Source organism: Vulpes lagopus, chromosome 21 (assembly GCF_018345385.1).
Source record: "Vulpes lagopus strain Blue_001 chromosome 21, ASM1834538v1, whole genome shotgun sequence".
NCBI lineage: Eukaryota > Metazoa > Chordata > Mammalia > Carnivora > Canidae > Vulpes > Vulpes lagopus.
The window spans coordinates 38,582,520-38,607,979 of record NC_054844.1 but is presented as its reverse complement, the minus strand read 5'-3'; the positions used below and the strand labels follow the sequence as shown (position 1 = coordinate 38,607,979).

The 25,460-nt window shown below is 43.4% G+C and overlaps 1 long non-coding RNA gene across 1 annotated transcript in view; it reads left to right on the top strand.

Annotated features, from left to right (window-relative positions):
- LOC121479720 overlaps window positions 1-25,460 on the top strand; it is a 35,211-nt gene that overhangs the window by 540 nt on the left and 9,211 nt on the right. The window lies entirely within an intron of this gene.

Below are 25,460 nucleotides of genomic sequence, written 5' to 3'. Positions count from 1 at the left end.
CATTAGAACCCTTCCTTTGATTTATTATCTCTTCAGGGAGGAAGATATGTCTGAGTTCTGTTTTAATCTACTCCTTGCTGCTCACCTTACCGACTGACCTTTAAAATCACCAAAGCTGACACGGACGATGACCCTGAGGCTCATGGTGGGGGGAAAAGTCGTTTCATAAAACTAGGGTGTCCTTTGGGTGGTGTGGGGCCAGTGAACAGGATAAAATGAGAAGATTAATAAGGGTGAGATAGAGACTGTAAGAAATAGTGAAAAATATGTAAAAATGTCATCAATAATAAAAGATTCTCAGCTGCTAATAGGTCTCTGAAATGTATCAAATGCTTCTCTGACCCGATCGGGCTCTTTTCGTAATGAGTCTCTGGCTACCCAGGCTTGCTTCCTCCCTCGGGATGGAGACTGCCCTGCATGGAGCAGAGCTCAGAGAGGGCACTCAATTAGCATTGATCAAATGAAAGGTGAGGAAAGCTCCAGATAGTTGTTGCTCTGACTTGTCCACCAACACCAGGGAGAAGCCAACCTGTTCATTTGGTCTTACAAAAGGAGAATTGTAAAAATAGCCATTCTGGAGCCAGAGCGGTGGAAACACACCAGGATGGATGACTCAGACTCATCCTACCCATAAGGAACCGGGATGGAATTGGCAATACCATTTAGAACACATCTGGAACTCTGTCCTGAAGAATCAGGCCATAGTAGAGGATAGAGGTTTTATCACATTGTGCTCTGGTGTGGCATAGTTTTCCTGACAATCCGTTGATCCTCTGTGACCCTTGCAACTATATGTAGGGCAGCTCTTAGGTCAGATTACTTGCCCAAAGTCATGTAAATAGCAATGTAACTGCTGTGGTGGTTCTAGAAATTTCTATCAGGTCCCCTCTCATGGAATCCAGTAACGATGTTATGACTCAACTTTTAGTGCTACAAACCATGGCGTGTGGACTCGCTGGGAACTAGAGTTAGTCTGCATATCAGAGGGATTATAGACACGCAGTGTGTTTTCAAAGGGCTGGCTTCCAAAGCACATTACTTGGCACATAATATGAAGTTAGTAAATATTTGCTGAATAAATGAATGAATTCAAGGACTATGGAATGAGATGAAGTGCCCAGGTGAATAGCCTTTTAACTGGCTCAAAGCACTTGCCTCAGCATTAAAGACCTTTTCATCATCATCAATGGGGATTATCTTAATTCTGTTTCATAGGATTATGTTCGGAGAACTCCACAACCCCCCTCCAGTGTTCTTTGAATTCTAAATGAGTGTGGAAAGGGAATAGGAATTTTGTTTCTCATGTGGATCTCTGTGTTATTGGTCTTCACAGTTCCAGCAGGCTTTGTGATAAGATTAGCTGCCATTTATATGCACTCGTGTGTGCTAGGCACTGTACTGGGGGCTTTGCACATATTATCTCAGTCAGAAACAGGCTCAGAAAGAGGTTGTCCTGTGAAGCTGGGAGTCACATGGAGGTTAGTCTGACCTAGACACTTGGACACTTCCTTCTTCACTTTATAGTCAAGGCCAAACAATCTTCACGATGACACAAAAAGCAGGGTGGCTGGAGAAGTAGGCTGGCAGCTGGCATTTCTTTGGTATCACTGCCACCCACTGTATCTTCAGAAAATAGCACAAACATGACAGACAGCTTCTGACAGGAATCCAAATGAATGAATTTTAATTTCTCAGCAAGATGTTGACTCTTCAGTGTCTGTAGAAGTCTCCTCCTAGCACTTCTAGCGAAAGTAAGGGTCTGACCTTTGATGGTGTTGTCCAGTATTGGAACCTGGGCGGAGGATATGGTGAAGGAATGGAGTATGGCCAACAATTTGTTAAGTCTGGTCCTGCATGCATTCTCCAGTTCATTCTATTGTCTAACACACAGGTCCTGCAGACCGCCTCTGTGCTAGGCACCATGGTGGTTGGCTTGGGTAGTTGGCACACAGGAAAGAATGTTAGTGTTTATTTGGTTCTCTTATGAGCAATTGGTTTCACTCTGTCCTGGCCATAGTTGTCTGGCATCCCTGGGTCTGGTCATGCAGGGAACCTGTGAGGCCCCTGGACAAATAAATGTCCAGCCAGGGAGCACACGTCAGAGTCAGTGTCCAACTGTGGCCACATCAGAACTTCCATCTTTCCTATCCCAAGTAGAGTCCCTTTTTCTAGAGTGTCACGAAGTCTTTCTAGGGACTAGTAGGATGTGGGGTGTGTGTAGGGGGGCATTCTCCCCTTCAATACTTTAGCACGCAGGACCTGGATCTAAAATAAATAACAGCCTAGACTTGAAGGGAAGAGATGTCACAAAACGCAATCAGAAAGGAGTGTGTAGAAACGTCTGTCCTTAGGACAGAAAAGGGAGAGGTACATGTGCGTGCATGCATGTGTGTGTGTGTGTGTACATGTGGTGGGAAATGGCTAAAGAGCTGTATATGATACTAGGTCCGTTTCTCTTCTACTTTCCTTGCCTCGCATTTTCCATCATCAATGAATTGTTTTGATTTTTGCTTTAAGGAGTCCATTTAAGTAAGTAAATATATGATGATTTGTGTATTTATTTCACACTGGGATATGCCATGTTCTAGAACATCAGAGCAAAAACTATAATAACTATGAAGTCAGGGCAGATCTTAGTTTGTGGTAAAGTGGTGCATTTGCCACAGGAGAAGGCCAAGTTGAGAAGAGCTTGTCATAGTTTGTGGTCATTGGTTCAATACCCTGAAGATTATACCATGTTCAATCCTCTTTTCTACTCTTTGTGTCAAGCCTTTTGTGAGTGCTAAACATCCTTGAGTTCTTTGTGATTAGTCACTGTCCACTGGGCAGGAATTAGCTTATTAGGATGGCAAGAGGACCAAAGGGAAGGAAGGACTCATCTATTTATTGCCTAGCCATTAAGTGATGTGCCAGTCTATTTCTCCAGCTGAAGTTGCTACTGACCTGATTTTTGCCCTAAGAGCCTATCATCTAAGACCCGGGGCAGTATCAACCCTAGAGTCTAAAAGTGGTACAAACTCTGCTTGGTTATAGGCTTGGTCATGTCCTCAGCCCGGGGCCTGGATTAGACAGTCACCAACAAGCACCAGAGGGGCCCTTTTGCCAAATACATCTCCCCACTGTCTTCCTGCAGTGCTTGAACAACCTATCCTGGACCTCTTGGCCGAGGCATTATAATATGAAAGAGCTAATTGGTCCCTTGGCAGAGATGATTTTAACTGATAAAATCCATACTACCCTCAGGCCTTGGAGAGAGGATGCTGAAGGAATCCAAAGACAGGCTTGGGAGGCTAAAGCCCAGGTGGAGTTCCAAGTAGCGAAGTGAAGTTCCAGAAGTGAAGAGAGTGATCTAACTAGGGAAATGGAGGAGGAGAAGAGGAAGGCAAATGAATCCTGTCCACCTCCCTCAGGCTCAGAGTTTTGCCTGGGGCCTGGAGACACTGAGGTCGTGGATTCACAACCTTGGTGTGCGTATAATGGATCTCCAGGGTAAGCATTCTCCTGAGTCCGTTCCATATTAGGTACTCTGTTGCCCCAGTAATAGCTAGATTGAGGTTAGTGGAAGGTGAAGTTCAGTAGGATGCCGTAAGTGGCCCCATCTGCCTTCAGCCCTATTGCAAACCAAAGCGCAAGGCCATCTGAAGCCCACAAGTTGCAGAATCCAGCTTCAGATAGACTTCTGTAACTGTCACCACAAGACCTCCAAGGGCTCCAGTTCTAATAGGTCATCCATTTCTTTGATTTCCCCCCAAACAATAGCCTGAGCCTCCTACTTGTGTCCCTGGAAGGCATCCTCTTCCACTGGTTCCCATCACAGCCCACCCCAGGGAGTGTGCACACACGTGCAAATCCATCCTCTTAGTGGGCAGCTGCTGCAGGCTTTCCGGCCATGGCTTCCTAGTAGCTTTTTCTGGCTTTTGCTCCTCCCGAAGCCTGCTCAACCCCAAGTGTAGGCACAGACCTCTCTGTTAACCTCCCAAGTGGAGGTGGTACTAGAAGGCAAAAGTTCAACAAGACCCCGTGGGAACACTTGAGGATGGCATCAGAGCATTAGAGGACAGAGAGCGAACTTTCAACCAGGCATCCCAGCTCTCGGAGTCCACTGCTTCCTTACATGGCAGCCCTTCCTCAATCCAGAATTCTCCTCTCCCAGATGAAGCCAGATGAAGCAAAAACCAGGTATCCTCCTGTAATAGCCTCTGCACAGGTTCACTCTATGAAGGTGGCTTTTACATTTGAAGGTTCAGCCTCAGAGTCTGCAGCCTCTGCTCCTGTGCTTGGGTCACACCTGCTTTCAGGACTTCCCAGGAACAATGCGTAGGTGCTTAACCTTAGATTTGCTTGACCAAAACATGAATTGTCTTTCTCAGAGCAATAGAAGAACCTTCCTATAGGAATTAAAAAACCCAGTATACATGGGATGCAGAGAATGCTTGTGATTCCCCAAATGTTGCTATTGACTATAGTTTTGTGTCTTACAGTGGGACCCTGGAAAACCTGGGATTTTCCTTAGCCCTTTTTACTCACCGTTCCTTACCTTATTTTGCATCCAAGAAGGCCTGGTTTGGGTAACCAGAATAAGTCAGAATGTTCGAATTGAGTGTATAGTCTGTCAGGTAAACTGGGGACTTGGGCAGTCTGAAATGCTTCAAAGTCAGTGCCTGTTTGCCATACTTTTCTTCATCACACTTGATTTGTCATTGCTGTTGACAGCAAAGCAGAACAAACCTGTCATTAACTGAACACATGGTGAATTTTGAGACTAGACCTGGTGGAAATTCAGGAAAAGAATAAATCATACGAAGGAATAAGGCTCTTTAGATGAACTTGGATGATAATATTAACAGGTCAACTTAACTAGATGTAAATGATCTGAATTCAGGGACTAAGATTTTTGTTACTATAGTGACCAATATTGATCTTAATGACATTGCCCATAATGTTTGTTAGAAGGAAAGCAGAGCCTCATTTTCATGTATAATTACTTTTTGTAGATCTGCTGCTCAGCTGGAGCTGGATTATTGTCATTTTTTAAAGAGCTGCATTATTAACTTTGATCCAGGAGATGGCAGTGTGCTTTTTGTTTTGGGGGACTTGGATTTGAACTCTTCGACCTCCTTCTCCCTTAAGCTGGTGTGTATAATAGGGTGGTGCGTTGTGAAATCCATGATGTAATGTATTCATTGATTCACTACATTAAAACAATAGTAAAACACTGAATCTGAGTCATAGGAATAGGGTCATATTTTAAATTCATAAAATTAATCTTTTTTTAATCAGGCAAATAATGAACACTTAATCTCTGAGCAGGATTTTCAGTATAGAAATATAAAAAGCCATCATCGCTGTAAGAAGCTTAAAACCTAGATGTGGACTCAACAAGGCTAATAACTGAAGCAGATGACAGTTTTGTATTAAATGGATTAGGAGTTAAGAGGAAGGAGAGGTTGCTGTTGCCTGATATCAGCAAGAAGACTTCTTAGAGGTAATTAAGAGGATGGGTGGGGACTTCCGGATGAAGATGATGGCTTAAGCACATTCATTTTTCCTCCCCTCTCTCCTCAGATCTTACTAAAATACTAGTAAAGGATTACAAATGAGTAAACCATAAACAGCAAAAAGAAAGGCAGCAGGGCATTAGGAAATGAGATATCAACAAATTTCGGAAAGCTGAAGGTGAAAGGAGTTATAGAAAGAATTTGTGTGAAGGGGCATGAAGAAGGTGTTATGGCTGAATTGCGTTCTCCCAAAATTCATATGTAGAAGTCCTAACCCCCTTCATGTTCTGTCTTTGGAGATAGGGTCTTTAAAAAGATAGTTAAGTTAAAATACAGTCATTAGGGTGGACCCGAATCCAATATGATTGTTGTCTTTATGAAAAAAAAAAAAAAAGATTAGGACACACAGAGGGAAGCTGATATGAAGATACATGGAAGAAACAAGTTTCTGCAAGCCAAGGAGAGAGTCCTCCAGAAGAAATCAACCCTACAGGCTCCAACTTCTAGCTTCCAGAATTGTGAGAAAATAAATTTCTGTTGTTTAAGCCACATAGTCTGTGGTAGTTTGTTATGGTAGCCCTAGCAAATTAATCAGAATGTGTTCTGGAATGTATTCCAGAATGCTTCAGAGGCTCTGGACCAGGGAAAGGGTTAGGGTAGGTGTCTATCATTCATTTTGGGAAATTCACAGTCATTATCGCTTCAAATATTTCCTCTCCTTCTGGTATTCCTGTTGTGTATACTACATCTTCTGTAATTGTCCCACAGTTCTGGAATATTCTTTTTTGTTTTTTTCTCTTTGCGTTTCAGCTTTAGAAGTTTTGTGTTCTACATTCAGGTCTATGATCCGTCTTGAGTAAGTTTTTGTGAAAGTTTCACTGGCTAATTGCACTGGTCAGATCTTCTCACATTATACTGAATAAGAGTGGTATAAGGGAACATTCTGCCTTGATCCTGATTTTAGGGGGGAAACATTCAGTCTTTCATTATTAAGTTTAATGCTAGATGTATTTTTTTTGGTACATACTATTTTTAAAAATTGTTTTATTTTTAAAGATTTTATTTATTCATGAGAGACACAGACAGAGAGGCAGAGACATAGGCAGAGGGAAAAGCAGGCTCCATGCGGGGAGCCTGATGTGGGACTTGATCCCAGGGCCCTAGGATCACAACCTGAGCTGAAGGCTCAACCACTGAGCCACCCTGCCCTGTAAATAGTCTTTATCAAGCTGAGGGAAGTCCCCTCTATTCCCTATTTCTATTTTTGTAAATTTTTAACTTTTTAAAAGATTTGTTTATTTTAGAGAAGGAGGGCACAAGAGGCAGAGAGAAAGGGAGAGAGCATCTCAAGCAGACTCCTTGCTGAAGGTGGAGCCCAGTGGGGGGCACGTGGGGCTCAATCTCATGACCTTGAGATCATACCTGAGCTGAAATCAAGAGTTGAGGCTTAACAGACTGCACAAGCCAGTAGTTTTTTTAAAGTCAAGAATGGGTGTTAAATTTTTTGAAATGCTTTTTTCTGTACTAATTGATAAGACCAGGCAAATTTTTTTATTAGCCTTTTTATACAGTGGATTACATTAATTGTTTTTCACATATTGAACTAGGTTTACATTCCTCGATTAAAGCCCATTCATGGTATAGAATTCTTTGATATTATGCTGAATTCCATTTACTAATATTTTGTTAAGAATTGTTTATATTTATATTCAGGAGAGGTATTTGGTCTGTCTTTGTACTGTCTTTGGTTTTGGAACCAAGGTAATATTAATTTCATAAAACAATGGGATATAATCTCTCTTCTTACATTTTTTTGGAAGGGATTATGTAGAATTGGTACTGATTCTTCCTCAAACATTAGATCAGATTCTCCAGTAAAAATCTGGGTCTGCCTATCTATTTCTTGAGAGTTTTTAGATAACAAATTAAATTTCCTTTGAACTATAGAGCTATTCAAATTATCATTTCATATTGAATGATAATGGTGGTTTGTATTTGTATCCATTCCTTATAAGTAGTCAAATGTGTATGTGTAGAGTTGTTTGTAGTACTCTTTTATTATCCTTGAAATAATTTCAATTATTTTAAATTTCTTGAGATTTGTTTTATGAATACAGTATATGATCTGTGAGCATTTGAAAAAGCTATAGATTCTGCTGAAAATTAAAATGATTTGTATTTTATACATGCCCAAGTTGTTGGTTGATGGTGTTGAATTCTTCTATATCTTGTAATTTTTTTTTGTTTTTTTTTTTTGTTTTTTGTTTTTTTTATATCTTGTAATTTTTTGTCTAGTTATTTAGTCAATTGTTGAGAGAGGAGTGTTGAAGTCTCCAACTATAATTGCAGATTTGTCTATTATTTCAGTTCTATCAGTTATTGCTTCACATACTTTGCAGCTGTGCTATTTGATACATACACATTTAGGATTGCTGTGTCTTGGGGATCCCTGGGTGGCTCAGCAGTTTGGCGCCTGCCTTTGGCCCAGGGCGTGATCCTGGAGTCCTGGGATCAAGTCCCACATTGGGCTCCCTGCATGGAGCCTGCTTCTCCCTCTGCCTGTGTCTCTCCCTCTCTCCCTCTCTCTCCCTCTCTATGTCTATCATGAATAAATAAATAAAATATTAAAAAAAAGAATTGCTGTGTCTTCTTAGTAGATTGGTCCTTTTGTCATTATGTAATCTCACTCCTTGTTTCTAGTGATTTTCTTTATTTTGAAGTCACTTTGTTTAATATAAGCAGGACTTGTGTGTTACTGGAACATATTTTAAAATTCCATTTTGATTTATCTCTATATTTTGTTCAAATGTATGTTTTAAAATAGCACTTTTATTGCTTGCCTTAGGTATTGCATTATATATATGTAACTAATTGCAGTCTACTTATATTGTCATGTTACCAGTTTGAGTGAAGTGTGGAAATATTCCCTCCTTTTATCCTCCCCTATTTGTAACAATCTTATATGTCTTCTCTATGTATATTTAGAACCATATCAGACAATGTTATAGTTTCTGCTTCAATCTTCAAACATAATTTAGAAAGCCTATTACAGGTGATAATGGTATGTAGGAAAAAATGTAAGAAAATAATGAAGGAAAGCCTATTGTTTTCTATTTAGAGAACTTTCTTTAACCATTCTTTTTGGACAGGTCTCCTGGTAAGACCTCAGTTTTCCTTCATGTGAGAGTTTTTTGATCTCCACATCATTCCTGGAAGATATTTTCACTGGAATCCAGTGAGTCTATTGGATTCGGATTCTTAGTTGATAGTTTTTCTGTTCAGAACTGAAAAGTACTGTGCCTCTTCTTTCTGGTCTCCATGGTTTATGATATGAAATCCACTGTCACTGTAATTTTCCTACAGGTAAGTTGTCATTATTCTCTGGCTGCTTTCAAGGTTTCCAATCTATTAATTCATTTATTCTGTAATTTCTAGTGTTCTATCTTTCAGTTCATGGTTTCTCCCCTGTGCTTCATCTTGCTTTTGAGCTCATCTGCTGAGATTTTTATCCCGGTTATTATATTTTTCAGTTCTCAGATTCCCACCTGGTTCTTTACATCTTCTGATTGTCACTTTCTTTTTTGCCTTAAGTATGTTTATAATTCCTTGTTGAAGCATTTAATTGTGGCTGCTTAAAAATCCTTGTCATATCATTCCAACATCTTTGTCATTTTGGTGTTGGCATTTATTGTCCTTTTCTTTTCAGTTTGAGCACTTCCTATTTCTTTGTGTACCAAGTTACTTTTTAAATGTTAATTTAATTTTAAGTTTTTTTAAGTATTCATCAGTGGCTATGCCTTTGTTAGAAACTCCCAGAATGCTCTCCATACCCATGTAGGAGAAGACAGCTGTAGGTATCTTAGAACTGCCCAGCCTTGGTCCCCAAAGAGCTATTTACAGTGTACCCAGTTACCCATCCATTTCCTAATACAGTTGACTCTTGAACAATGCAGGATTTAGGGACTTCGGCCCCCTGGACAGTCAAAAAAAAGTTTGACTCCCCTCAAAACTTAATAGCCTACTGTTGACCAGAAACTTTACCTAGAATATAAACAGTCCACACGTTTTGTACGTTACAAATGATGTACTGTATTACAATAACGTGAGCTAGAGAAAATGTTAAGATAAGGAAAAATATTTACAGTACTGTATCAAAAGAATCTACTGTATTGAAAACTGCATGTAAGTGGACCCTCGAAGTTTAAACCTGTGTTGTTCTAGAGTCAACTGTACTCCCAAGTACAAACAAGGATGCATGGAACGCACTGGTTTTATGGATTATCCCTGGTCAGGATCCTCCTTTACTTTCCCTTCTCAAAGTTTAGTATCAAAATTCACAATTTTGTACCTTATGCTTTTCAAGGTACTGCTGCTGAGCCAAAATCTGATGAAAATAAAGCACCAGATTTCAGTTTTATATAACCATGTCCCCAAACTACAGCCTTTTCTTTCATCTGCAGTTGAGGGTATGCCCATCAGAGTCACTGCCTGAACCAAGATTCTGTGGTGATGGCTAGTGCTCCCACCAGGCTCACGCTTGGGATCAATGCGGTAGAAAAGCACCCTGTGTAGTTGAGAATATCCTATCACCACATGTGGTCCAACTCTTGTCTCTCCAAATACATGGTGAAGAAAAGTCAAAATATGGTAGTGAAAGCTAATTATCAACAAAAAGTGGTAATCACCCCATTATTACACTCATTAATTCACTGTAATAACTAATTTTTCCACTTGAATCTAAGGTAAAAAGTCCATCTTCTCTAATGTACTGCACGTTTTTCCTGTAGCTATTCAATTGCATTACTTGTTTTTACATTATTTTAGACGGTTTCAGAGTTTTTATGGGGAAAATAATTTTCGCAAACTAAACATGAACCACATAGAGAAACTAGCCACAAGGACAGAAATGTTTTAGAACTTTGACAACTATTAGCCTGTTAGACAAGATATTTCTTTGACTAAATTTCATAAATCTGAATTCAGAGCATTTTCAAGATTTTTTTAAAAGATTTATTTATTTATTATCATAGACAGAGAGAGAGAGAGAGAGAGAGAGAGAGAGAGAGAGAGGGGCAGAGACACAGGAGGAGGGAGAAGCAGGCTCCATGCTGGGAGCCCGACGCAGGACTCGATCCCAGGACTCCAGGATCGTGCCCTGGGCCAAAGGCAGGCGCTAAACCGCTGAGCCACCCAGGGATCCCCGCATTTTCAAGATATTGTTCACTTTAGGATTCTATGATTCGTCACAACTGTAGTAAGGAACATCTGCTGAATGATTATGTTCTTAGTGTTCTTTATATATTTTCTCATTTGCAACACAATAATCCTCTAAGTTGGATATTTTCACTCCATACTTAAAGATACGGAAATGGGCTGTAATCACTCTGGACCAGGATTTGGATCTAGTATCTGTGCTCACACCACCACACCACTGTGCCACTGCTCCCCCGTCCCATCCCACTCTAGACCTACTCAAGGTATATCATGAGATAAGGAGCTTGTAACAGGATGTAAATTAACATATTGCTTCTTTCACAGAGAACTCTTATTACCAAAACAGTATCAGCTTGAGTTAACAATGTGTGTATGGCACAGTTGATTTACATCTTGGGAACATGTTTATGATATAATCACATGGAAAACATGTGCAATTTTTACATGATATAGCCCCAATTATAAAAAAAGTATATACATATAGAAAAAACATTTCCTGGATTGGCAGCTGGCCTATTCTAGAGCATCCTCTAAAAGCAGAATTGTCAGGCTAGCAGAGCTCACCGGAGATGGTCTGCTGTACCATTGAGAGTACAACGTAGAACATCACCTTGGAGCGAGGCTTGTGCTGAATGCTGTTCATAGCTGCAGTGGCCCCTCCAAGCCTATCTTCAGATGCAGCAATGACCACAGGAATCTCCTCTTCTCTGCCATCTACAGCTTGTCGGGGAACATTTGGGACAATAGGCTGAAACCCCACAATTCCTGAATCTGAAACCTCATTCCTTAGCAAACTGCTCAGGCCCAGGAAGTTATGGTGAAAAACCAGTCAGAAGAGAGCAACAGCCAGGACCAGGATGATGATGTTTACTGTACAGAATGACACCTTTTTCTTCTGTCTTGTATAAATACTAGTTTTTAGCCCTGCAGCTGGAGGAAGAGGACCCAAGTTATTTTTAATTGAAACGTGGGGATATTCATATTATGTATGAAAGTCTGGGTCTTATTTGGATCATATTTTTAAAACTGATTTAATCTGGCACTTCTCTGACAGAGATGTGGGTGGGGGGCACCACCACCCTATTACTGTCAGGTGGAGATAGAATTCTGGGTTTCCCACTCAGCCTCTGTTGACACCTGGGTGAGGGTGGGGATTCCTTATTACTGATGGATGGAGATGGGAGTGTCATTTCCTCACATGGTCTCCTTTGATACTGTGATAGGGACAGTCTCTCTCTCTCTTTTTAAAGATTTATTCACTTATTTTAGAGAATGAGAAAGCATGTGCAGGGAGGAGGGGCAGAGGAAGAGGGCTAGAGATCTCAAGCAGATTCCCCATTGAGCATGGAGCCTGACATGGGGCTCCACTCCAAAACCCTGAGACCATGACCTGAACTGAAATCAAGAGTGCGAAGCTCAACCAACTGAGCTACCCAAGTGCCCTGGGGCAGTCTCCTTATTGCTGAGTGGAGGTCAAAGTCCTGATTCTCTATTAGGTCTCCTTTGACACCATCCCATCTGGGAAGGAGAGTGGGCACCTCATTATTGCTGGGTGGAGGTAGAAGTCCAGTTGCCCTGTGGTGTTCACTGATACCACGAGGGGTTGGGATGCTTGTTACTGGCCAGTGGGGATAAAACTCCTGACTCCCTACTTGTCCTTCTGTCAAACCAGCCCCCTTTTGTTTGGAGCTCCTCATTAGAGCCTCATGAGGGTGGGAGTCTAGGCTCCCTACTTGACTTTTGCTGGTATGAATGAGAGTGAAGTCACAGACTTTTCTATGGTGTTTGTCTGGAGCAGAATAGTTATTACCTAAAAGTTTCTGCCTTGTTTGGCTGCTCCTTTCTTGGTTCTTGGCAAACTTTTGGGGGCCTTATTTTGGTCAGGGCCCATTGGTGTTTCTGGGTTGCTGGTCTTTTCAGCAACATGTTTGAGTATACGATGCAAAAAGAAAGCCCAGGGTATTTACCACTGTGTTCTTTGGGCCCCAGTCTCCCTAGTTGATCTGAGGTTGCCTCATTATCTCTACATTTCAATCTTCTTATATTTGATTCATGAGTAATATCCAGGGATTTTTGTTTGTATTTAGCAGGAGAACGAGGGAAAAGTTCACCTATTACTAATCGTTTTAAAATATTTTGTGTACTCTCAAACTTAATCTCTCCCAGAAGCATCTCAAGTCAACACCTCTATATCATGCTTGGTTCCTCACTTTTCCTCATTTTCTATCAGTGAGTCCCCTTGGCTCTGTCTCTGAAATATATTCAGATCCTCTCCTCTCCGTCTTCACTTTCATCAGTCAAGGTCAAGTCAGGATCTCCTTCTTAGACTACTACATATAAGAGTAACAGGTCTCACTGCTTCTGTTTTTGCCTCTACAATCCATTTCTACACAATTATTATAGTAAACTTTATTTTTTTTATAGTAAACTTTAAAAAACAAATCACTTCATGTCACTACCCTGATTAAGAACCTCTAAATGTTTTTTTAAATTTCATTTTGATTTAAAATGTGAATTCTGTATCCTAGTCTGTTGAGTGTCCAAATGATCTACCCTTGCTTACCTCTCTAACTGCATCCCTTCTATCCCTCCATTAAGTCAAAATGATCCCATGATACCTCATTTTTCCTCCTCAGTATTTCTATCTTGTACCTGCCTCCTGAGGTACCTTTGCACTTGCTGTTGCACAGCCCAGAGTTCTCTTCTCCTAGATCTTCACAGGGTTCCTTTGCTCATGTGGATTCCAGCTAAAACCTCACTTTCTCTGAGAAGCTTTCCCTTCCACCTCTCTTACCTAAGTAGCTTTCTGTATCAACACCTTGTTTAATTTTCTTCAAAACATTTATTCCTCCTACTATTTTCTTGTATATTTGTTTGCTAGTCATTAGTTGTTTTCTCCCTATGAGATATAAACTCCATGAGATCAGGGTTATTGCCTGTCTTGTTTACTGAAATGCACTGGAGACACAGTGTCTAAATAACTTTTACCGATTGGATGAATTTAATCAACTCCTAGCGAACTAATTATGTATAGCGGTCCAGGTTGGGCATAAGATAATTGTTCACATCTGACATACAGAATCTGAACAGTGACCTTGTGTTATAGTTATCTCGGTCACCTTTTATAAAGGAGGAAACTGAGGCCTGGGGCGATCCCGTACTTTCCCCAAACTTAATGGATTCAATTCTATCATCATTTACTGAGGGCCCACTATATGCCAGGCACAGTATATGATCCCAGGAACACAAACATGAGTAAAGCAGGACTCATGCCCTCTGAGTTCTCACAGTCTGGTATGGGGGACAGAGCACAAACCACTCACTGTACTACAACGTGATGTGTGAATAAACTGCGGTAAAGCCTTATTCTCAAGGTAGGAACAAAACACTAAGAGATAAAGAATTGTGTGACTAATTTTGCTGGATGGTTGGATGAAGATTTTGAAAAGCTTTACAGGGAATATGGCATTTGAGCTAGTCCTTCAAAGATGAATAGGATTTTGCCAGCTGCAGAAGGGGCGATAAGAGCTTTCCAGACAGAAAGAGGGAGAGATGTGAAAGCAGAGAGGCTAGTTCGCTGTTTGAGAGCAGGCTGAGCTTTCACAACATTTATTCAAGTCAGCAGTAAAGTGAATCTGGTCGTTCTTTTCTGAGTTAATGAATTTTTGATCTATCTCGAAGAGTCAATAAAAGTTTGCTTTGTCTAAGATTTCACTTCCAAAGTCGTATGTGCTTTCTTTCCTCGTCAGCCTCTTCTATTTGAATGAAGGTGCTGCCCCTTGAACTGTGGCTGCACCATGTGGAAGTGGGCACCAGATCATGGTAAAATCCCAAATGGGTGGGAAATATCAGTGAGGGTGACAGACCATGAGAGACTCCTAACTCTGGGAAACGAACACGGGATGGTGGAAGGGGAGGTGGGCGGCGGATGGGGTGACTGGGTGACGGGCACTTGATGGGAGGAGCACTGGGTGTTATGCTGTATGTCGGCAAATTGAATTCCAATTAAAAAAAAAAGATCATGGTAAACTCACAAATATCCTGGTTTGCTTTTTCTGTAGGCTTGTTGTGGTGTGATGTATCATAGGGAAGGCGTGACTGTGGCCTGCGTGACCGTGTAGCCTGCAATTCCTGAGCTAGGAATTCTGGGCTGTGGCTTCAATCTTGCCAGTTGGGAAGAGGGGCCTGGGTGGCTCAGTCGAGTGTCTGCCTTCAGCTCGAATTATGATCCTGGGGTCCTGAGATTGAGCCCTGGATTGGGGTCCCTGCTCAGTGAGGACTCTTCTTCTCCCTCTCCCTCTGCCTCTCCTCCCTGCTTGTGCTCTCTCTCTCTCTCTCTCAAATAAATGACTAAAATCTTTAAAAAATATATTACTGGGAAGAGAAACATATACAATTGTTATTGAATATTAACATCTTCGTGAGAACAAATTGTGAGCATCTTCCTTCTGTTCTGGCCAGTGTCCTTAGGGAACCAAGGGAATGGGCACTTGGTTGTAGCGGAAGGGCAAGAGGGAGAAGGATGAGTGCCAAATTATGCCAAAGATATACAGAGCTGGGTGTTCTGGTGCTTTTGGAATTTTAATTTTCTCAACACTATTCTTTTAATTTTACAGATTGGATCACTGAGGCACATAGACGTTGAATAGCTGGACTAAGATCACACTGCTGACTGTGGTAAAACAAATTCAAAACTAGATCTGCTTCCAAAGCTGCGCTGCGTCTCTGCACCCGCCTTTTGTAGTGTACAGCATATGGTCACATGGGGGTAGCGGTGATGGCGTGCGTGGTAGGAAAAAAAATGGCAAGGAAGTAGAGCATGGAGGCCAGAATTCACTCAGGTCACAGTCACACTTCGGGCTGTCCCTCTAGTCCAAGAGTTGTCTCTTTGACCTTATTTATGTGCTGTCTATCTAGAGCAGTGGAAGGAGTAGAAGCATTATCTGGACAGGCTGATAAGATTCTTGGCAAAATAAAATGTACCTGATAACCCTTTAAGGTGGCCTGTGGGCTTGCTTCCTCCAGTGAATCTGTGGCTTGGAGATAATCAGAAAACCTTTTTCATCAGATGTCGTGTCACCGATGAGAAAAGCAGTATGAGGGAAGGCAACACGTGAGTCCGGCAACCGGGGTTAGGTACAGGCTGGCTTAAACCCGTGGTCTCGCATCCTTTGTGAGGCTGGTGTGATTCTCTGCCAAGTTCCCTTCTGCTCATCCCTTGACTCTTCGGGATGTGTCACCCGGAAATGAGGACCACAGTCCACAGGAAACTGGCCTCCTCCTGTGTGTTACACACACGTGTCCTCCAGAGATTAAAGGAAATTGTACGTGCAGCCAAACAAAGAAGCTATTGTGTAGTTTATGGGTAGGGGCAGCGCGCGCGCACACACACACACACACACACACGTACGTGTGCACCCCCCCCCCCCCCCAGCAGCATGCCCATCTCCTACTGCTTGTATTGCATGCAGGCCAGTGGGCTCTGGTGTGCCCTCTGCAGCGCCCCTAGGGAGTCCAGCCGCCCAGCGAGGCGCTCCCAGTGTGCCACGGGCTGGGAGGTAGGACTCTGCGTCGCGGGTCAGTGTCAGGTACAGTCCACTCCAGGATAGGCCATTGTGTACCTTCTTCCTTTGAACTGGAAGCTGGGTGATGTTCGCCCTTTCCCTCCTCCAAGCGACAAGCATTTTGTTCAGTGACCATGACACGTACCTTGAACACATCCGGGCCGTAGATTCAGTGGTCAAGGAGATGGTGTTGGCTCCTTCTGACACTGAACATAAATTCTCACGCTCAGCATCAGAATCTCCATATTCATTTCACACCAGCCACGTGAGCCTCGGTTCTGTTTCTCAAACATGCCTTGGGCCCTGGCCTGGGACTCTCTTCCCTCCTCACCTTGCAGGCCACGGCTCAGGGGTTACCTCCTAAGAGAGGTCTTCCCTAATCGCTCAGACTGAAGTGAACAAACTCCCTCCCTGCCACCCCCAGGCTCTAGTCATTCTCTAGCCAGTATATCCACTTCTTTGGTTACAGTCTCAGTATTTATCACCACCCGATTGACCCTTATTATTTATCAGTTATTTGTTTCTTCTCTATTTTCTAACCTCTAGAATGTTAACTTCTTGCAAACAGGGGCCTTGCCTATTTACTGTACTCTTAGCCCTTAGCCCTTTACTGTAGACTTAGCCCTTAGCCCTGAGTCTAAGATTAGACTCATCTGGAGTAGTTGTTCAATAAATATTAGTGAATGAACGAGTGGCATGTTTCTGCATTTGTGCTTGTAGGCTAGAGAAGCGGTATCGCATCAGAATGTAGACTTGAGAGTCAGAAAAGCTAGCAGTTTGAATCCCAGCTGTGGGGTTGATGACCCAAGGTCTCCGAAGTTCAGATTCTTCGTCTGTGAAGAGGAGATAATAATAGCTTGTACTTCAGAGTTGATGTGAGGATTAAATAAAAATAACTCATCTAAAGTGCTTGGCATTGGGTTTGCGACTTAGTGGCAACAAGGGCTGTGCTTTATTATTACTGGGAGTGACTCTAATGGGAATGCAATAAAATGTTAGGGATGAGGGGGAGGGGGAGGGCAGGCAGCCTCAATGACAGCTCAGGTGAGACCTATTTCAGAAGGTTTCATTAACGAACCATGTCCAGGCGATTATGCCCATGATCCAAATCAACAGAGCAAGTGGAAGGAGAGGCATTAGTGAGGGTCCTCATTGGCATCATGGTACCAGAAGGACGTTACCCAAGTCCTCCGTGCACCCAGGAGCTCTTGTCTAACTTCCCTGCAGCCCAAGAATCAGGTTCCTCCTTATAGGGGAGGCGACAGCCCTCTAGCAGCAAGCACACTGTGGTTAACGATGCCAGTGAGTGACTTTAATAATGTGATGTGGTTGAGATCACTTTCCCTCACTTAGAGCCTGGGTCATGTATTGGAAGAAACATGCTGGCCCTTTATCTACTGTCAGTTCAGATTTCATGCTTCCTTCTGCATGTGCTATCTAAATTAAATCTCCAGGCCACTAGGGAGCCCTCTGGCTTTTTAGCTCCTATTTTTGGAATAGTAGTTAAGACTTGGATCTCCAGAAAAGGAGGCTCCAGGGCTCCTGCTGTGGTCTGGGCTCCCCCAGGCTCTGTGGGTCTGACGGTTAGTGTTTCTCTTTTTCCTGCCACTGGGATATTGTTCAGCCAGTGACACCAGTGATAATGTTGAAGCTAAGCCCTCGTCCACCAGCAATTCCAGGACCTCCCTCCGCGGGCTGTGAAGCCAGAGTTCCAAGGACAGCGTTGAAGTTCTGCCTTTCATGCTTGTCTGGCTCTTTTTTTGCAGGAGTAGATAGACTCTCAACAAAGACTGACATGTAATAAGTAGCAGCTAGAGATTTACAGGGGGAAGAAATGAGTGTGGGAGCTCAGATTTACGTACAGGATTGAGAATATTGCTGAGGGCCAGCTGTTAACAGGGCTGGGACCTGTTGCTATTTTCCGCGACACCTGTGGGTAGAGCTGGGAGTGGGGAGGATGCTCCTGTGGGCCAGGTATGTGGGGGTCTCTCTTACAGGGCTGAAGGGACTTGCCAGATGGGGACATGTGGTGGGACCACGGGGATGTGACTTGGTTTTTCCTTGGAGCACTCATCCTAGGATGGCCACTGCCACCCCTGGGCCTGGCTCCCAGGGTGGAGGGATGAAGCTTGAAAACTTGAACCCATGAACAGATTCAAACCTCTTTCTTTGGTTCCCCTCAGAAGAGCTTGGACAAATTAGCATTTTCAAGAGGACTTTGCCAAATTCTAAGAGCAAATATCGAATATAAATGAAGCAGATATTAGAGGTATAAAGAGTTCAGCTCACACAGTCCAGGTCTCATGACACCTGGGTAGCCTGCAGCATTCTGCTGGGCCCTCCCAAGTCCCTTAGTCCCAGCTCTGAGACTGCCTCCATGTGGAAGGCACCTTCTTTCTTCCCCAAGGCCTCATTCTGGTTTCCCAGACGTCAGCACCAGGTTTCCTTGACACTTTCAGTTCTTCAAGGACAAGGCCAAGGAAAAATGCAAGTGCTGCCTTTCTTGTAGGGACCTTTCCCCTGAGTTTTAGATTCTGGTCTAAATATGGGTGTTCCTCCAGCCACCTGAGAAGATGATGCATTTCAGGGGAGACCTTTTCTCTGCTTAGAAAAAGCAGTTTGTTCTTAACATGTCCAGGGGGGAAATGATCAATGCAAGCATTTGTTCAAGAATTACCCAAGTACAGCTTCGTGGAGGAAGTCTCTGGTCAATGGTGCTTGACTGGGGGCAAATCTGAAGAGTGAAGGCCTGGAAGGACACAGTTGGGCAAACTGTCCCTCTTCCTCAATGCCTTCCTCAGAGTGTGTCTGTTCTGGTGTCATTCATCACATCCACCCATTTAGTGCATTTCTGGATTGTCACTAATTATGCCTAGGAGTTTCCACAGGCTTCTCAGCAGGTGGGTTGTCCACATTGTATGGCGTATCGCCTTTCACTAGGCAGGAAGAACCTTGTCTGGGGGTGCGGTGGGGGTGGTGGAAGGTATTTCCTCAGCTGTGAGATGAAGGGTGTGCTGGATGGGTGGGATGGTCTGTTGTATCTCAGTGAGCCTTTCTTTTCTAGTCTTTTCTACCAAACCTTACTTTCTCACTTTTTCTTGATCCAGGATTGGTGAGACATTCACTTTTATGGCATAACCAGTGTTACCACTATGAGGTAGTATAATTCCAAAGCAAAGCAACTTGCATGTGTTTAACAACTGTGTGTGCCAGCGTGTGTGATTCCCGCCCCCCATGTTTTGAAATAGCAAAGTGTTCTTCTCAGAAGCTTTAAAGGGACACCGAGTGATGCGGTTGGAGGGAGAGTTGGTTGATGTGGACTGCAACTGGTTGGTCCAGGCTGGCGTAGCTGTGGGTGGTGGGATATGCACCCCAGAGTTATGTTTGACAAGTTTGGGGAGGCAGCAGGGGGGCAGGGTGGTGCTGCAGGAGGGTAAGGTGGTAGTGGGATCGCGAGGGGCCGTGTCGAGTTGTGGAAGCTAGAGCTGAAAACAAAAGGGGGCAGGTTGTGAACATGCTCAAGCACCACACCCAGGAGCCTGGACTGTGTTCTGGAGACAAAGGGGAACCTTTAGAGGGATCTGAGCTCTGAAGCAATCTGATGGCTCTGCCTTTAGGAAATTGGTCTGGCTGCAATGTGTAAGACGATTGTATTAATTTTAATTATGGAGCTGCAGCCAGCAGTGTATTGAACAAAGAAACCATAACATATAAATATTTTATTTGCAAAAGCATAACTCTTATGTTGTAATGTACGGCAGGAGATTATTGTAAGATACTAAAGGATATTTTTCTCTCCTGGAATTCACTTCTCTTTCCCATTTAGGCAATGAGTCGGTCCTGAGCTCCATACCACAGGGAAGGGCATGTGGTAGAGATACAAAGGTGTGGGAATCTTCTCGAATGTGGTTTTCAAAAGTCTAAACCTCAAGGAACAGCGAGAAGTTTCTGAAGGATGGGTAAAAGTTTCTGGCCAGACACTGAAGGGGGGTGTGATTTCTCAAAGATCAGAAAAAGAAAACTGCCTGTGAGAGGGTGAGAGGTGATGGGAGCAGAGAGCCTGTGGCCTGCTCCCCGGGCAGAGCTCCGCAGGGTGGCCAGTCTCCTGGAGACCCTGCAGCAGGAAGCAACTCCCCAAAGGCCTGCACCTCCATGTCATTGCAGCATCAGGGCCATGGGACTTGGAGGGTTGCATAGGCGACACCCTGTGTGAGCAGATGACATAGTCACCAGAGGGAGCCCTGGCCCACAGCAACCTGGTACTGGTGAGATTCCAGAGCCGTGGCTGAGCAGGAAGCCCGCACTTGCCCTCCTGCGTGTCTCCTTCACTCTCACACCACTACCGCACTCAGCGCTTCTGACACCAGGTGTGGACAGGTTTCCACACCGAGCAATTCTCTGATGTCAGCTGGGTGTCCTAGGATTCAACTCGGTTCTGACACCTGCTACCTGGAGATAGCATCCTATCTCTCAGGTGAAGGGCTCAGTTGCACGAGACTGCCTACTGCAGATACATCGCAAGTAGAAGGTCTCCAGGTGACCCACAACTTCTGTCCGACTTGGTACAAATCAAGAGGTTCCCATGACTTCCTCCCCCTTGGATTTGATTGTTGCCTAGAACAGCTCACAGAACTCAGGAAAGCACTTACTCACCTTTACCTGTTTATTGTTTATTTATAAATAAAGGACCCAGAGGAACAGCCAGGTGAAGAGGTATGTAGGCTGAGGTCTGAGAGGATCCTGAGCACAGAAACTTCTGTCTCAGTGCAGTCAGGGCGTATCACCCCCCTATATGTGATGTGGATGTGTTCACCAGAAGCTCTCCTGATTTCATACTTTGGGGGCACAGGCATGCTCAGTGATTAGCTCCATGTCCAGCCCCTCTCTCCTCTCTGGAGAATGGGAGGGAGTGGTGGTGGGGGAGGCAGGCTGCCAATTCCAAGCTTCTAATCACGGCTTGGTCTTGCTGGTGACCAGACCCACCCAGGAGCCATTCAGGAGCCCACCAAGAGTCACCTCATTAGAACAAAAAGACATTATGACTCAGAAAATTCAAGGAATTTAGGAACTCCATGTCAGGAACTGGGGTCAAAGACCAAACATTAGAACAAAAGTGCTTTTATCACTTCAGTATCCACTTAGGAGCTCCGTGCCAAGAACAGGGACAGAAATCAATATATATTTTTTCTATTATCTCATAGTGCCACATCCCAGGGAGAGGGTCAGGAAGTGGTGCTTCCACTGTCCCAGGAGGGCGATTTTAAATAGAAACTAAGTTGAGTTGTAAAGAAAAAAAATTTTTGATTTCAGGGTGTGTGTGGATTGAGGTGCATACCTACCACAAAGTCCATGTCGCTATAGTGACAACTAGCAGTTGACGTGGCTGTTTGAGTATCTGATGGTGGCAGTTTTCTATAATGATTTGCAAATCTGGGTAGGGATTTTAAACCCTTTTCCTCAGGGTGGTGGAAAGAGCCCTGGGCTTAGGTGAGAAGCCCTGTCTTACAGTCCAATAGTGCCTCACATCAGTACCGTGACTTCGGGCTAAGGTTGCCATAGAAATTCAGGACTTTCCGAAAAATGTGAATTTCTGATAATGAATCGTATTGGGGATGTGTTTACACTAAAACATTATTTGTTATTACCCGAAACAAATTTAACTGGGGATCCTGTGTTTCTTCCCCTTACGTCTAGCAATCTTACTTCGGGCAAGCCATTTAAACTCTTGGAGCTTCAATTTTCTCACCTGAAAGATAGACACAATACTACCCACTTTGGAGTGCTGTGCTTAGGATCAGATGGGGTCACTGCAGCAAGGGGAAAGTTTTTCTCCACCTTATGAGGGTCCCTGGCTGGGTCCAAAAATTGAGCTCACAAAGATAGATTAGGAGGAGAAAATCATCCAGATTTGTTTATTGTGAGTTTCATGTGACATGGGGAGCCTTCCCAAGGAAGTGAAGACACAAAGAATCAGCTAGACCTCAGTATTTTTATGCCAGATTTGATGAGGAGTGAATAGTCATGGAGGACCCTGATAGATGGAAGCATATGAAGTAAGTGTAGGAAGCTGGGGAAACCAACAAGCCTTGTGTGCTAGGGTCCTTCTCCATGTCCCTTTGTCTGGAGAGATAAGGACACTCCTTTCCTCCACGTATAGGGAGGGCACATCTCACAGGAGGGTTTTATGATCTGTTTAGGGGAGAAGGATAGAGAGATCAAAGTGACCTTCTTGCTTCTTCTCTTTTCTCAAACCCCTTCAGCCTAAAATATTTGATATACCAAGGTGCCATATTTTAGGGTAGCGTATCCTGGACCCCCATCATTACAACAGCTAAAGTAATTTATAATCTATAGTCCTATGGACTCCTAAAATGGTTCTAAATGGTTAAGTCTGTACGAAGTAGGACAAATTTAGGTTTTAATTCTTCTACTTAATAGACGTGTGTTCTTGGATATCCATAACATGGAATATTAGTGGTATCTGCCTCAAGGTGTACTTACGAAGCATCAATGAGTTAATGAATGTCAAGTGCTTAGCTCTGAGCATGATGCATTATAGATGCTCGATAAAGACTACTTGGATACTACTGCAGATGTACAAATATGATGTAACGTTCTCAAGGTAAATCAAGAAGACTTAGGAAAGGAGTCATTGGAATGAGGACCCTATACGGAGTGCGCTCTCTGCGCTGAGCACTGATGGGCAATATCTTCTCCTTCCAGTTGGCAATCAGCAGGGGACAGAGATTGGCAAGCATAGCAGGGGAAGAAATTTCTATCTTTCCCTGAGTATGTTAAGACACAGAGAGAACACCTCTATGAGCATTTTTGAAGAGCTTAAAAAATTTTCCTGACTCTCGGTCCATTCAACAGACTCAGAAGGAATCCACAGCTGATGCCTACATTCTACCGCAGGCAGAAACATCCGTCATAAACAAACTGGGGTGCGCTGCAGCCTTAGATGTATCACTGGCCCCAGGCTAAAAGGCTGCCTGTTTATTAAACGAAACAGAGGCAACTCGGGTCACTGCGTTAGCAAATGGCGAGCGGGCCTTGCCCCGGTGCATCCGGATCCCTGAGCACAGACGGAGAAAAGGGAATTAATCAAACAGAGCTCATCGGGGAGTTTCAAGGGAGGCCTGGATACCTTTTAATATAGGAAAACTGTAAGATGAAACCACATGGAAGGGCAGAAATAGGAGCAATGGGGTAGAGGCAACAGGATCAGTTTTAAACAGATCCTGAGCTTGTTTGAAAACTATGAGCATTTGTGTCGCTGCTTCTCCTCCTCCATCAGGGTTGGCTTTTCAGGGACCTCAGAGACTTCAGGAGAAGGGGACTGATCAGCAGGTGCCTAACGGTCAGAACCTGCAGCTGGCAGACAAGCAGAAAACCACTTCCTCCCCAGCTCTTCCCTGACACCGGAGCCCACCCCGCCCACCCTGACACTGCCTGCAGGGCTCTTCAGTGGCTCTCCCTTCTCCCTATCTTTCTAGTGTCTTCTTTACCAAGTTTTTCCATCCTGTAGCTCTCACAATCCCATCTCCACGTTGCTGCCTTGTGAGTCATTTTTACCGTTGGGTAGCTGTTCACTGCTGAAATCATCATGCCTCTCCCTGAACTGAGGTGTGGGACCGAACAGTGGAATGAAGGATCTGTTTAGAGGGTGAAGAATACTTTTACATCAATCAAGCTGCATAGTCTGAACTGACATATAAGATGCCCCTTGGGGGTGACTGCTTTTCTATTTTTTTTCTCCAGCTGAAGTACTTGTCATTTCATTTCATATTTCTTTAGCTGCAATCAAGGCATGTTAGTGCAAATGCATGAGTCAAACATTTCTTTAAAGAACAACTGCTTGAAAACATTATAGCCTGTGGAAGTCAGATGTATTTTCTTATCTTATGATAAATATTTGCCAATGTGGAAGCCTTGTTATGCAAACCCATCTGCATAGGCAATGGTAAACAATTTCTTGAAAGCATTGGTTGGGTTATGAAATAGTCTGACAGGTGGAAAAATAAATCATGCTTTCTGCTAAAAGTATATTTTCCCCCCTTTCTTACTTACGGTTCCTGTAGAGCAAAATCCAAGGGTCCTCTGGGAAGCCTCCTGCATTCATTAGTTTGGTTTCCCTGGTGATCCTCTTTAGATTACCTTGTCGTTATCCCCAAGTCTCTTTTGGTTTGCTCTTTTCTCATTTTCTCTTTCTTTCTCCCAGAAAACTTCCACAGATAATCCATCATTAGTGAGCACGTATTGACTGTGTCCCTAGGCTCTATGGGGTCTGGAGTTTGGGGAGATGCAGATTAAACAGTGGGGGTGGCAGTCTGTGGTAGTGAGGTTGACCCGGTTAAGCAGGTGGATAGAACCAGATCAGTCACCCTTAACCCCTCCACTTCCACGCTCTACCCTCCCATCTCCTCCCACTACACCCAGTACTTTAGACAAAGACACTAGAAAGAGCACAGATTTTGGAGTCACCCAGACCTGTTTTTACATCCTGCCACCTTGTAAGCCATGTGGCCTGGTAAGGCACTTGGTACCCCAGGTCAGCGTTTCTTTAGCTGAAGCATGAGTGGGGTACCGTATGCCCCGCTTTCCCCAGGGCCAATCTTGGTTTATGCCTTGTTCCCTGGCACACATATGCATAGCATCTCTCCTCAGTGTCTCTGTTGTCCCAAATAGATTATATGAAGATCCTACAAAAGGGGGATGACTCTTATCTCCTGTTGTGATGAGGGTGACATTTCTAGTGTCTACTATAGCATCTGGTACATAGATTATTGAGATGGTACCTATTATTATTATTATTATTAATAATGATTTTAATGATGGTCCCACCCTATCTAAGTGGTTTACTCGATGTGGTGAGTCCATACATGAACGTGGAATAGAAAAGACCATTTTGTTGTAGACTCCGGAACCTATTTAGATTTTATGCTTTACATTAGAAATGGAATTAACTCCCACCTTGGTTTTTTAGGACCCCCATTAAATGTAAGACTCACAAGAATGAATTCACCAAAGTCAGAAGCAGTAATGATGAGCTTGGGTTGGAAAGGAGAAGAGAAATTAGGCACATTTTATTTCATTTTTAATAGGAAAAAAGTGCTATTTATAGAACAAATAAAGCATTCCCGGGAAGGGTGGAATTAATTATAGGCATAGATTGCTTTTTCAA